This window comes from Parasteatoda tepidariorum, chromosome 12, assembly GCF_982258835.1.
Source record: "Parasteatoda tepidariorum strain Cologne lab strain chromosome 12, Ptep-v5.0, whole genome shotgun sequence".
Classification (NCBI taxonomy): Eukaryota; Metazoa; Arthropoda; class Arachnida; order Araneae; family Theridiidae; genus Parasteatoda; species Parasteatoda tepidariorum.
In genome coordinates, this window is record NC_141766.1 from 19,288,605 (window position 1) to 19,303,496 (window position 14,892).

The window sequence follows — 14,892 nt, forward strand, 5'->3', positions numbered from 1 at the left end:
TTATTTCTATTTTCAAATGTTTATACTATACAGTGTTTTATTTTCTAATTAAATTGATTGAAAAAAATTGGGCAGTGATTGAAAAAATCGGAAAAAGTTCTTTGGCACATGGCCCTACATTATAAAAACTTTATTTTTTAAGTTGTTTCGCAATTTAATTTTTGAAGCATTTTTATTAAAATGAGAAAATAAAATAAATGTACTTAGTTAATGATTAAGAAAGTAAAAATAACTTCAAATACAAATTAATAACGCATGGATATTCAATCGACACCATTTTATAAGTTAAAAAAATAGATTCTGAATCTGAAAGAAGGTTAATTTCAGAAAGTAGAAAGGATTGAGCTGGTTTAAATAAACAAAAACCTCAATGACGACACTTTACTCATGTTTCATTATCTCATGCTCTATGTTATTTCATTCTTATTTAAATCAACATAATTAAATTTTTATAATTTTTACACGAATATAATAATCCTGTTTCAAAGTATATTAAAGTAGAGCTTTAAATATATTTTGACAGATGCAATAGAATGTTGTTTTAAGACATCAATAAAAGTTAAGTATCCCATGAAAGTTGTTAAAGAATCTTTTATCAAAGTAAAAAGTTTTACTACTTAATCTTCAGTGAAATAACAAAGATAAAACACTATAAAATTCAACATAGTTTTACTAGTAAAATAAAACCTGGGAGAATTTGGTCAAGTTGTATGAGTTTGCACTAGAGCGTCGTAAATATTAATGAACTAGTTTTAGAATATCGCTCTGTTGAAATGATCAGTACCTTTAAAGTTATATTTAATGTAATGTCTTTACAGGGACACAGTACGTAAAGTACTTAATGCGTTGTCCCTTCAAAAGGGATTGTATTTTCTTTACTAAAGGGATAGGGAAAATGGAGGGTAGAAGAAAAAAAAAATTAATAGCTGTTTTTGTCTTATTCATTAGTTTGATTTATCTCAAATCAATCATTTATTAGTGTTTGGTAATCATTGAGTTCTGTTGTGGGTGAAATTCTTATCTTTGGGGCATTTTGAAAGCATTTTTCTGTCGTTTTAAAGCAATATTTACCGTAATGAGTTTCACAGTGACACAGTGCGTAAACTAGTTAATGCGTTGTCTCAACTAAAGAGATAGGAAAGTAAAGATGGAGCTGAGTTCGTATTTCTATCTTTGGCTCCAATTTTCACGAATTTGACCCGAAACTATCATTTTTGATAATAATTTAGTGCTCTCATGGCTTAAATGCTTATCGTTAAAGTATTTAATATTGTTTTAAAATGTTTTCTGAAAATGACAGTAATGAGCACCGTTTTGCGATATGTTTTATTTATTTATTTATTTATTTTGTCGAATGAGCTACAATTGAGAAACGAAAACATTAATATAGTCGATATGTTACCTCTTGTCAGGGATTTCACTTTCCATGCCACACTGTTAGAATTTTCTGTCTGAAATTACGGTAAAATAACCGGTAACAGCCTGTCCATCCAATCAACCATCATTTGTATCTTTACGGTTTTGAAACCGTTTGTAACTAATATGGTTAAAAAACTATGAATTCAAAACTATATGGTTTTTTAACTATTTACAATTTCATTATTTAGACACTGGAGCTTAGACTTTACGTTAGGAATGAGCATTGGAGTTAGGTTGTGTTCTTCCAAATGAACCATGGAATGTGGTTTAATTAGTTGTTTATCTGGTTGTTTCACTTATCATTAGAGGTGAAAAAAATAGACCTTTTTGTTATAAGTAGCTTTATGGTGCTGTCTTCTATGCATGAATGAGAGTATCGTATTTTAATTGTCCAGAGCCACAAGTACAGGATACCGGAAACTCTTCATGTGTTGAAAGGAATGGAGGAAATATTGTGGTGTCACCACTGGGATTCGAATCCCCGTTCTGTCAATTATGAGTTTGAGACATTTGCCCTCTAGGCTATAATATGTACCCATCTGCAAGGCTAAATGACTTCATTAGATGGGCCTAGTTGATGAGTTAAAATTTAGTTGTCTAACAGTATTAGGTCAAAACAGGTAATAAACGGTTTTTCTCGCTGTCAGCATTTTGAATACCATTGTAATTATGGTTATTTACCAGTTTTTCTTTAATATGGTAAAATAACAACTAAATAAGTTCCTATTTAGCCATTATTTTCGAGAAATTTCTATCAATATAAAGGAATTGGAAAAATGATTGGAAATGGAAAAATTGATCTTTGTTTTCATCATTTTCAGCAATAGTTCTCATCAGTTTGGCGCGTTTGATGAAGCTCTGCTTTCTACTCAGTAACGCTTATGAGTTCGATTAAGCGAAGTTTCTGTTTAAACTCTTTTCCTTCTTCAAGTGGAATTGTTCTTTTGAAGCGAAAAAAAAATTTATTATACCAAAGTTGCATGCGTAAGAAATTTCATGATATATTTGATACTGTAATATTTTCATAAATATGAAATACGTGTTTTTAAGTCTATAAATGTTTTTTATAGTAACCATAATCATGATAATGGAGCATGAATCCTCCTTAAATATATAACAACAGTATAATTTAGTAGATTTGTCTATAATATCGAAAAACAATAGCTTTTTTCAAAAAAATAAATTAGAACAAAAGTGAAACCTAAGATCTTATTTTCCAATTTTTTTAAATAAAAATCTTAAGGATAAAAATCGCACTAGATGAATATACTTTTAAAGAATGGAAATATAGCGACAGAATCGCTTCAAATTAAATAATTTTATGTATTATATTGCTTTTAGTAATGATTGTTTTTATGAATTCCAAGTTACATGCATGAACTTAATATTTTACCTGCAGAATTTATTTATCAGAGATAATAGTAGGAGCGCAACCAAAAATATTTTAATAAAACAATTAATCAAATTATGAGCAGAAAAATTATTTTTTTTAATTGCATAAACTGTAGGATTTGGAGTTAACATTATTTCAATTTCAGCTAGAAATAAATTCCAAAAGAACAATACTTTCATTTGAGGAAAGCATTTTATTTAAGGTGATTTTTTTCTATTTCATTTCATCGCTTCACTAAGTCATTAGAAAGCCATTTATACTCTATAACGACAAAAAGAATAGGTTTAAATCGTGAGTAAAAGAATTTTGAAGCAAATTGATGATTTTTATTTGCAAAAAAATCATCTAAATGTTCTGTGACGATGTGGATTTATTCCATGCTACCGTGTTTCTTAAGGGATTGTTCTTATATATATTTTTTTAATTTTTAATTGATTCGATATGAGAGATATAAGTTTTTAAAATTTTATCAGCTAAAAAATTGTTACTATACATGTTTTGTGAGTTAATTTTTATTCTTACTAATAAGTATGTACAGTCCTTTGCTAAATTATTAGACGAACTATAAGATTCTTTGTAATGTCTTAATTATCAGGTGGTATTATACAGTCTTATTGCTTTTACGCGACCGAAACCGATTTGCACTTGCTTACGTTCGTGTATCAATGAGTTAAATTAGACGATATATTATATAAATATAGAATAATTAATATATCAGGCATTATAATAGTATATTATAATAATTATACTAAACTATTAGACGCACTGTAGTTTTTTAATAATTGCATATTTTGCACGAATTTACATGCAATACTTTTATATTTAAACACACACGCAATGGGTTTTTATTCAGGAGATTTTTTATATTCTTCCTATTTGTATTTATTTTTAACCTATTGCATTGCAATATTAGCCAATTGATACACGAACATAAACAAGTGCAAAATGGTTCCAGCCGCGTAAAAACTGAAAGCTACATAGTAACACCTGATAATTAAGATTTTACATCGAATCTTATAGTGAGTCTATTAGGACTGTATATTACGTTGCACGAGCTTTGATTTTGTCCAAAATAAATTACAAATAAATGGCTAATTTAAACTTTCCCAGTTATTATTCAAAAAGATAAAATCATTTCAATTTTTTTTTCTAAAATTCATAGTTTCTATAAAACTTAAAAAATAAAATGATTTATGAATGGTTCTATTATTAATAATTCTGAATGTAAAAATTATTTTTAAAGTAAATTGCTGTGAAGGAATTTGAAGGAAAGTACACGATAGGTGCATGCTATGCTCTGTATTTTGAGATCTGAGGAATGTTGTTTAGTTTGCGTGCGGAATATTCAGTCAGTATGCTTTAGAACACAGTTTTAAGAAGAGGTTAAGGAATGTCTGTTTAAGAATCCCAATTCAAACATTTCTTTATTAATTTCAAAGAGATATTAAAAGTCAGTTTCTCTTAATAATATATTAAATGTCTGCTTTAGAATGTATCTAAAACAGTTAAAAATTATTACTTTTCGAATAAAACAGTAGGGATTGATTATTTTAGACACATAATTTTTAATATTTAAAATAGAAGTTTAGTGTTTTACTACTCTACTCAGCTTAATTTATTTATCCTGCCCTCACTTAAAGAATTTTGTATTAAATTACAGTAAAAAGTACGAGCACTCAGGATGCCGCTACTTTTTACCGTAAAATTTTGCGGAACACAAAATCTAAAAAATATGATTCACTGAAATTATTAGAGTAATATTTACTGTAGAATCATTGCATCACTGAAATTAAAAGGAAATATTACTGTCAAAATTACAGTGCAAAACTTTACGGTAAAATGGGTTTTAAGGCTAAGAAAATTTACGGATGCTTTGCAGAAATTTGAAAAGGAAATTTTTACATTGCTGATCCAAATGGAATATCAGCAATAAATTGATTTGAAAATTTGCTTAAGTAATCTTAATGATTTCTGACTACATATCATGAATTGGAGAATAGTTTGATTCTTTACAATTTTTCACACAGAGCAATTCACTTGAAATTCATTTCATTCAAAGGAAAGGGTGTCATGTTTTCCGAAAATCGACATATGTGTTTCGAGAGAAAAGTTTCTACAATATTTTCAAACAATTTAAACTTGTCCAAAAATGCAACAAAAAGCAAAATAAAAAACATAGACATCACTCATAAAAATCTGTTAAAAGGGAAGATGAAAATATTACTGCTACGAGCCTTTCCCTTTTTAAGGTCAGAATAAAAAAAAGCTATTTTGCGTTTGCTTGCTAAGTTTCTTAATTTTATTCAAAGCGTGTAATTATATTAATCTGGGGAACAATTTATAAATGTTTTATAGGTTTATTTACTGCCTGGTTCATTTCAAATTGGTAACATATTTTTCAAAAATATCTATATCTATTCAGAATTCATTAAAGAATACAGTAAAAATAATTTGAATTAGCTCGTGAACAGTAATAACGAAGGATTTACATAGAATTGCTTAAAGAATACGGTAAAATAATTTAGATTAGTTCGTAAACAGCAACAAAGAAAGATTCATTTAGAATTATTTTAAAGAATACTGAACAAATAATTTGAACCACTTCGTAAACAGCAATAATGATAGCAAAGTGATGCGCCTGATTAGCTAATAATAAAAATAAATTAGTTTTAAGGAAGGTTAAAAATACTATATATTCACCCTTAGGATTACAATATGAAATTGCTGTTTTATATTTTCTTGAAGAGTTCGCAAAATTTTTTCAATGGCGTGTGATTATTTGATATCATTTGCTAAAAACGTATTTAATTTTCATACTTTCTATCATTACAGGATTCGTTGAAATAAACTTCATGCGAAATAAATAAATAAATGGGCTCAGTGTTTGGAAAGCTTTCATATTTACTTAGAAATATTTGTAAGGACATTTTATACGTTTTTTTAATTACATTTGTTCAAAAACAACAAACAGAATCATAGATGACGCCGAGAATGCATTCTTTCGAATTAAAAACTCAGAACTCAATTTTCCAATTTTTATGCAGGTGATACTAATGTCATGGAACGAACTTTTAAGGCTTATCATAAGGATTGCATAGGAGCCTATGACCAGAAATGCTATCGTACCCTAGGAGCCCTATTATGAATTGTTATGGAACCCTAATTATGAACTATCGAGGAACCCTATTGTGAACTGTTTCTACGAGTACAGTGCGAAAAAAAAGATAGCACCCTTTAGTAACTTTCTTTCTAATAATAGGATTTTCACGTACTAAGTATCAATCTTAATGGTTCCTGGGGGTGACCTCAAATACGCTAATTATTTATTGCTACTTATATAGTCATGAAATCAGACACAAAAACGTACTTTTTCTGAATAAGCATATACTTTTTTTCAATTATTTGGATTCTTGAATATCAAAATATAGGGAGTAGCCGAAAACTGGAAGTAGTGGCCCTAATAGTTAAGACAGCTGAGCGGATGAAAGTTTGGTCCCCTTAATGGTAATTTCACTTTTTTCGTTTTCAGTCATATTTTTTAAACTAACTTAGCAATTTAAAGAAAAATTGCCCCCCTCATGAAGCCCATTTACCCAAAGATAGTTTTACGCAAACAGTATTTTTTAATAATTACTTATTATTTTTAATTATTACTTAATTTATTTGTGGAGGAAAAAATATTGAACTATGAGGTATAAATTTTTGTACCATATATTACGCGTTTATTTTTCGATTGTAAAATCTAAAGTTTCAACTCTTTTTATTTAGTAGAAGCAGAGAAAAATTAAAATTAATTATTTTTAAAAAATGATTTGACGACAATGTAGAAATATTGAAATAAGGTGATTAATATTTAAATGTTGTTAGCTTACGAGGAACTTGACTTGCGCACGCGTAGAGTAAAATTTCATTCATATTTTTTTCCGCTGATATCCAAACGTTAATCTTTTCTTTTAATTAGGAAATAGGATATTTCTTTTTAAATCGTCTGAAAATTTTATAGTAATTTATCAAAAAGATTTGAATAAAGCATTTCTGACAGAATGTGGTTATACATCTGCTTTTTTTAAATTTTATTTTTAGTGCGTTCATTAAATAATTGATACAATTTCAATAATATACATACGTATATATTGATTTGAAATAATATCTTTATCAATTTCTTCAATATATATTTTATAATTATCCAGCAATTGCAACTTATTTGAAGATAAAAGTTTTATGATGTTATTACTTAAGATGTTATTATCGTCTTAATCTTAAAATACGGTTTTTAATTACCTGCCGCGAGTGTTTCACGCAACTATTTTATCAACTACGTAATTATATTTTTTCACTTTTCGAAATTTTATTCCTTACGCTACTACTAATCAGATTATTTTTTTAATAATATAGGTTTTAAAAATATAAGTTTTAAAAATATAAGTTTCACAAATATATATTTTTAATCATAATTTAGATTTCTCTTTAAATTAAACGCTCGATTTTAAGTTATTTTTAAATTCTTAATGAAAGAACGCTTAGAATTGTTGATAATTAAGCTTGTTAGAAATTTAAAAAGAAATTCTGTTTCAAAATTAGTCGATGCTATTTACTTAGCATACTATTTTATCGAAAAATGAAGATAAATTATTGACTGTTATTTTTTTTGTTTCTTATTTATTTGTGTAATGATGTCGATGCTTTTCCACCCTTCTAATCATTATTATTTTTTATTTTTTGTATTCGATGGCACAATGACAATATTAAGGTTTTATGATTAACTACATAAAACTTAGCATTTTTCAGTTCACATCAATAAAATTTATTCAGGGATTTGAAAGATGTATAATATAACTGATTCATAAATTAAGTTCTGAAAATTAAAATATTCCTCGGCAATAGCTTACTGAATCGTAACTGATATTTTCCACTTCAATTAAAAAGCTAAATACAAGGAAATGTTAAGATCTTCTCAGTTTTGTTACGGACAGTCAAGTATTCAATACATGTTTTAAAATTGAAAAAAATAATTAATAATTTTAAAACAAGTTACGTAAGTGAAAATAAATTCTTTCTTACATCAATACCATAAGTACCATTATAAAATCGCAGTTTTTTAACCATAAGATTCTTTTATTGCGGATTATTCTTTTGAAACTGTGATCGATTTACATAAATATATGCTAAGGAAACTTGATGATTTTTTTAGTATCATAATAACATACACGGACAATACATTTTAAAAACAATTTACACATATTTTGAAAGGAATAACTGAGCAAATTTATAAGAATTGTTTTTATTCAATTGTAAAATAGAAACGGAACTTTCAACTAGAGAAAAAAAATAGAATTATTTTAATTAACTTTAACTAATCCAGTATAAATGTGATAAACTCCTCTAAATAAAATTGTTGTTGTTGTTGCTAATTCCCATCTGGTCTGACGGGGTCAGACCAGATCAATGAATCCGTTGACATTCAGAAAATCCGAAACCAGAATGGGAGAGGAATGAATGTCATTCCAGTCCAGCCCTAAACAGTCCAAGATGTGCTCAGGTGATGCCTGGTTTTGTTGGCATTTAGGGCAAAGAGGAAAGACTTTTTGATTTGCAGAAAATGTGAGACATTTCAGGTGTCCACTGGCCAGTCGGGATAAGCAGGTGTTGGTTCGCCTGTCACCAGGGAGAGATAAAGAGAGTCCTGGTCTTTTTGCTTTATACCAGTAGTGAATAGGTGGAAGCAGCCACTTTTGTTTGTTCTGGGACTTTTGCCTTGCAAACAGTTCAAGGTATGTAAGCTCTGAGGTGGAGGGGACTGGATGGTCTAGTCCCTTCTTTGCAAGAGTGTCAGCCAACTCGTTGCCGTGGATATCGACGTGGGACGGGATCCATTGAAAGTGGACCTCATGCTGTTGGGAAATGAGCTTTACTTTTTGTAAGATCGAAAAACTGGTTTTATCTCCAATGAGGGCCCAATTTTTGAGGTGTTGAATTGAACTACGGCTGTCAGATAGTATCCAAGTATTTCCAAGGTGCCCTTCACTCAAGATTTTCTCTAGTCCCCTGTCGATTGCAATTAGTTCGCTTCGAAAGACGGAGCAGAAATCGGGGTTTCGTTGATGAAGAGTGTAGTTCTCTCGAGGTGTTTCAATAAATACCCCACTGCCAGTCTGTCTATCTATTTTACTGCCATCAGAGAATAAAGCTGATGATCAGAGAAGAAGATGGTGTTCCTGCCTTGACGGGGCGGTGAGGCTTGAGCGCACCAATGACCCGGAGGGCTATGCCGGAGGCAGCTTGCTACTGGTAGGGTCTCCCAAGCCGGACAGGCCGAAGGGTAGGTGCCAGACTAAAAAGAACACCACCAGGAGCCAAGACAGTCTTCTACCTCACGGTGCTCCGGTCTTTGGACAACAGAAGCTGCATACCCCCTCCCATGAAATAAAATTGTAGATCAAATTAGTCTTTAAAGTTTTTCAATGAATTGAATTTTGCATTTGCTCGTAATAGAACACTGCATAGTTATTTATTTATTTTCGAATTTCCTAGTAGAAAACTTTTCAGTTAAAGAGTTCCATGAGATATTCCTTGATTGCAGACATGAAAAATCTAATTTTATTTATTAAATACGGGTAATTACAGCATTAATTTTCCACGTGATTTATAACACATGTGATTTAATGATGTTAATAATATCGTAAATTATTTGAAGATATATAGACTTGATAATAAGATATGAGTTTCAGAAATTATCAGTTGATATAATTAATAAATTTCTGCTATTCGAAAAATTTACTTTATTAAACACTAGTTAGTTTCGCTAGCTTTAGGTTTTATTGTACAAGTGTTTCTTGCTGACTTATATATTTGTTTTCTTAAATAACTAGTTTTAATTATTGTAGTTTTTTATTTTTGTTTTGATTATCAATATGTCAAAAACATACTTTAATATTCTTAATTAAAAATTATAAAAAATATTATTATTAGAATTGTTATTTAATTTTCATGTTAAGAATTGTTTATTAGAAGTTATTAAGCTTTGCTTAAAATATCCTAAACTTTTGCCCAACTTGTTAAATGTTAGCGATAAAATATAAGAATGAAAGCTTAATAATCGATGTTGTAAACATTTATTGCATTTTTAATTTATAAAAACAGTAATTTTGTCACTAAGAGTAGTCAACGTTTGTCTTAAAGTTAATGAGCCGTTATGAGGAAAATGCGAAATTCCATGTGCCTTCTCAAACAGCATTTTGTGACTATTATGCTAATTATTGATTATGCTAATTATTAATGAGAAATTATGCTTTTCGACCTTATAGGAATAATTAGCCATGATTACTTACCATTCCTCCCTTTTCGTCACGTGTTGAGTAGCCGAATCAGACAGGTGTTGGTTTCAAACCAAGTGTGATTTTTACCATTGCAAAAGCAGTCTGCTAGTCTATATTATTAGTCTATATTATTAGTCTATGGGTATTTCTCTCTTGCCGTTCACATAGTTCGTTTAAGGGTATCTTGAATTTCTACTTCTGCTTTGGCGATATTATTTGGCTATTTTTTTGCGGACTACGCCAAATATATATAGCCACCTAGCACCCAAATTTATGGCCCAATTTTTTTCGAAATATATATATATATATATATATATATATATATATATATATATATATATATATATATATATATATATATATATATATATATATATATATATATATATATATATATATATATATATATATATATATATATATATATATATATATATAAAACAAGTTTTTCTTTTACACATTTCGGCATACACAAATTTGTTTATTAAGATAATGCGGTAATACTTTCAAACCAACAGCATTTTAAGCCTCATGCACTTGAAGTATTCGAACTTTATTATCCATTTTTATATTAAAATTTTCACTCGTGTTTCTGTTTACATTAAAACATTTCCTTGTGCAAATAACATTTTGAGAACTTTCTTTAGGATGTGTTGACCTATTTAGAAAGACAATCGCCATTTCATAAAAATAATTTATTCTTTTCCACTGAGGTCTGGTGTAGACACTTTACTATTTTTTCTTTGTTTGTCTGCGGGAAGATATCTTTTTATCGTCGGAAAAAATATGTACTGGGATCCTGTAAGGATATGAATAAAGTTCAAGGTTATCTTAGCTCAACTTTTATAATATTACCATTTTATTACCATAACAATTGTTCCCTTTGTATGTGAATATACTCCGATTATCCTGAAAGTTTTAAAGGGACTTGACCAGCTATTGTATAATTCTATTATTAATTCTTAATTTAAAGAAAAGAATATAATTTTTGGCACTTTTATTTCAGAATGCTGTAAATCGAGTTTCATGCGGTTACTGCTGTCTTGTAATGTACAATTTTATCTTTATTAAAATTATATTCCTAAATTATGCAGTCACAAAATGCAATTTCTGGTTAAATAATAGCCTACAATTTTATGTTCTCTAAATAAATAAACCACATTACCAATGGTGCTGTTACTGCTTCAGATTAATTGTTTATAAATATGAGTAAATCTGTTATTTCCATTTCGTATAAAGACACTCGTAGATTAATATAAAAATTAATTTACAGGAATGTCAACCATTTGGAACTTTTTTAAATGACTATTGTTTGCATTGCAATTGAATTCAAGGGTACAGACTAAATGTAATTATTCTTGTGAAAAGTAATATTAAAACTTCGAAAAAATTAAAATATGTGAGAAACATTTGCGAACTTCATCGTAGCCCACTTTTCAAAAAGGCATATATTAAAATGATTCAAAAAATTTAGTATATCTTTTAACTTAGTTGGGTTTAAAATAAACTGTTTTTTTACATTGGTTTTAAACTTGAAATAAAAGTAAATAAAAAGTTCGTCTAATATTATATTTTTTAACAAAACATAGTTCTAAAAATATACTAAAAATATAATTAATATACTAAAAATTATATTTTTTAACAAAAAATACTGAAGAGTTTCATTTAGAGGGTTGTGAGTTAATTTAAATTACAAAAGTAAAAGAGAGACTTGAAGAGTTTTTAATGGTCTTAAGCATGAGAATAAGAAGAGAAGGAGACATAAAATAAGACATGCGTGAAAGACTATTTTGCGTGTGACAACCTGCAAAAAATTTATTAAATGCAAGTTCATGCATGGACTGAAATTGTGCTGGTATTAGATTGCTGGTAATGATATTTTTAGTAAGCACAGTTCTGATTAATAAAAAACCAATTTTTTTCAATTTCTCACACCAGTTTTGATAAATTAAATTTAAAAACTACGTTTTAAAAATTAATTTTATGATATATTATTTTTTATTAGAGTGCATGTTATTGAACACTAATCTTTCGATTGAAAATATTTGCAATAACATGTCATGATTTCTACACAGAGGAAAAAAATTCTCATGAAATTACCGTACCGTGGATTAAGTGCATTTACGGTTAAGAAAAAGTCCTAATTCAGGTTCATAAAAAAAGATAGTATTTAAGCCATTAATTTGGTAATTTTTCCGTTCATACGGTAACGGTTCACCAGAAATTGTGATTCTCAAAGCAATAGTTCTTATGACCATTCATTTAGCAAAATATACAAGAATGAATGTAAATTTACCCGAATAAATGGATTTTATGGCATGCTCTAAGATATCATGATAAAATTGCCAAATTTTACCACATTTATCAAATTTTATCACAGATTATATTTTACCAAAATCATTGCCGAAGCCCTTCGGCAAAAATTACCGAGCATTTTGGTGATGTCACAGTGCCAGAAACATATTAAATTTCGGGCTCTGTGTTCCGTTTCTCTTGACCTTTTTTTTTTCAGTGTGAAAATAAAACTCCAAATTTATATCGAATTAATTTACTAACCAGATACACATTTTATTACGTTTGCGCTTTGCCTACCAATTTTCAAACTTTTTATAAATGTAAAGAACAAAGGTTCAATTAAATATTACAAATATAACCGAAAAGCTATTGATTTTAGTTGGAAAGGAATCCTACACACTTAAACACTAGTTAATGTCGTAAATCGTTCTAAAAAACTAAAATAAAGAAGGGACTCAAAAAAATTCCCTCTAAAAAATTTTTTCACTGACGTTTATTAATTAGTAGATTTAAAATTTTTATTATCTATTCTATGAATTTTAAAAAATGTACGATTGAAAATTTTCAATTTTCTAGTTAATTTTTGGAGCAATTCCAGCGGTTGTCCCTTTATATAGCAAAGTAATAAATACAAATGTACAGTATGACCATCGTTATATTATGAGTGCATACCGGAAATTTAATCTTATTGTTAAACAGATACAGCATTGATTAACTGTAATAAAAATTTGGTAACTAACAGAAAAATTGGTAATATTGCATTTTTTTTCTATTTTAGTATGTATGTAAAAGTTTCTTTTAAAGAAATGCATACAAAATAATATTTAAATTCTGAAGGCTGCCTTTTTCGCTAAATAGCTGCCATGACTCGAAAAGAAACCCCAAAAAGAGTGAATAGAAACAAGAAGAGTAAGATTGATGTATCATTTGAAAGGATTATGAAAAATAATAAATTACGACCACTTATGACAGGGGCACATCATGTTTCCTTCATTAATTAGGGGTTTAAAGTATTTTATATTTATTGAGTTGTAGTAAGATCAAAAGAAATAATGGTTTAAATAATTTTCTTAAAACCCTTTTTTTCAATCAAATTACTTAAATCAAATTACTAAATTTCTGTCTCTATATTGGAATTGAAATTGGAATTATTGGAATAAAAAATGTAGAATTTTTTTTTTAAATTTGAAAAGTCTTTGTACTAAATGTGGATAAAAAAACTATTTTTTCATATTTTCTTGTTTTTGAAAAAGAAAAAGAAAAAAAAACTCAAACTAAATAAAATAAAATAAAAATTAATTTATGATTGAACATATATGAAGTATTCTAAGCTTAAAAAAATAATAAATAAATAAAGATAAGAGGAAAATAAATGGTGAATTACGTGTTTCTTATTCATGATAGTAATAAATTTTAATTTATGGGACAGTTTAAGAAGGTTTTAATGCTTAGCTTAAATGCAAAATTTACTCTCTTAAAATGAAAGAGTTATTTCCCCTACTCAAAAAAAGAGTTAAATTTTTTTAACTCAACTTGAGTGAAATACATTCTTATTTGAGCAAAATTCTTGCTTTGAATTAACTCAAACTTGAGTGGTATTTATTAAGCAATATTTGAGTGCTTTTAGCTCAAACTTGAGTGATTTATTTATTATTTAATTGTGTGCGAGATATAGGCTGGAATTTCTATCGTTTTATTTTAAAAAGCAAACGATAATAAATCTAAATAAAATTGTCATGTTCTGTGATCTAAATAGATTATGTCTTCCTTTTTATTTTACGTTTAATTTTTTTTTCTGGAGAATATGTCATTTAATATTTTGAATTAAGAAGAATTAAAACAACTTTTAGTTCACAGCGGTATTTCTGAAGAAGACGCTGTTTTACTTTTCAGTTAGTAGATATACTTTGTTGTTTTTATTTTGAAAATACTTTTATTTTGAATGTGTTATATACACATTCCATTTAAATTAGCTGTTTTTCAGCGTTTTTTAATAAAATATACTATTCTTTCAAATTATTTGTCAAAAAAAATTTATTAAAATTGAAAGTGTTAAATGTGGATGATTATGAAATATTAAAAACATTTGATTCCCTGCTAGAATCTTTGTCAAAGCATGTGGGAATATATTATATCTGATAAGAGTTTTAGAATTTTTTCAGATTTCATATTAAAGTTTTAACATTTTATTTTAATATAATAAATTTATATCAATGTTTTAGTTTTTTTTATGTATAATTTTGGTACAAAACATTTCTGGATAATTAATTTCATGTCATTCTATACTTCTTTTATAAAAGATATTTACGAAATTATTGTTTATTATTGATTTAACAAATTATTGATTTAACAAATAAAAACTTTATCCTCGCCAACAAGACCCAGCTCATGAAACTAATTAGTTCTTTGTAGCCGTCTTGTCACAGGACTGCAGCCGAGATGGTTAAGCGGTCAATCTCACGACAGACG

At 27.9% G+C, this 14,892-nt stretch overlaps 1 protein-coding gene across 1 annotated transcript in view; it reads right to left on the minus strand.

Annotated features, from left to right (window-relative positions):
* Positions 1–14,892, minus strand: part of LOC110283119 (uncharacterized) — a 320,471-nt gene that overhangs the window by 165,296 nt on the left and 140,283 nt on the right. The gene's annotated exons all lie outside the window — the stretch shown is intronic.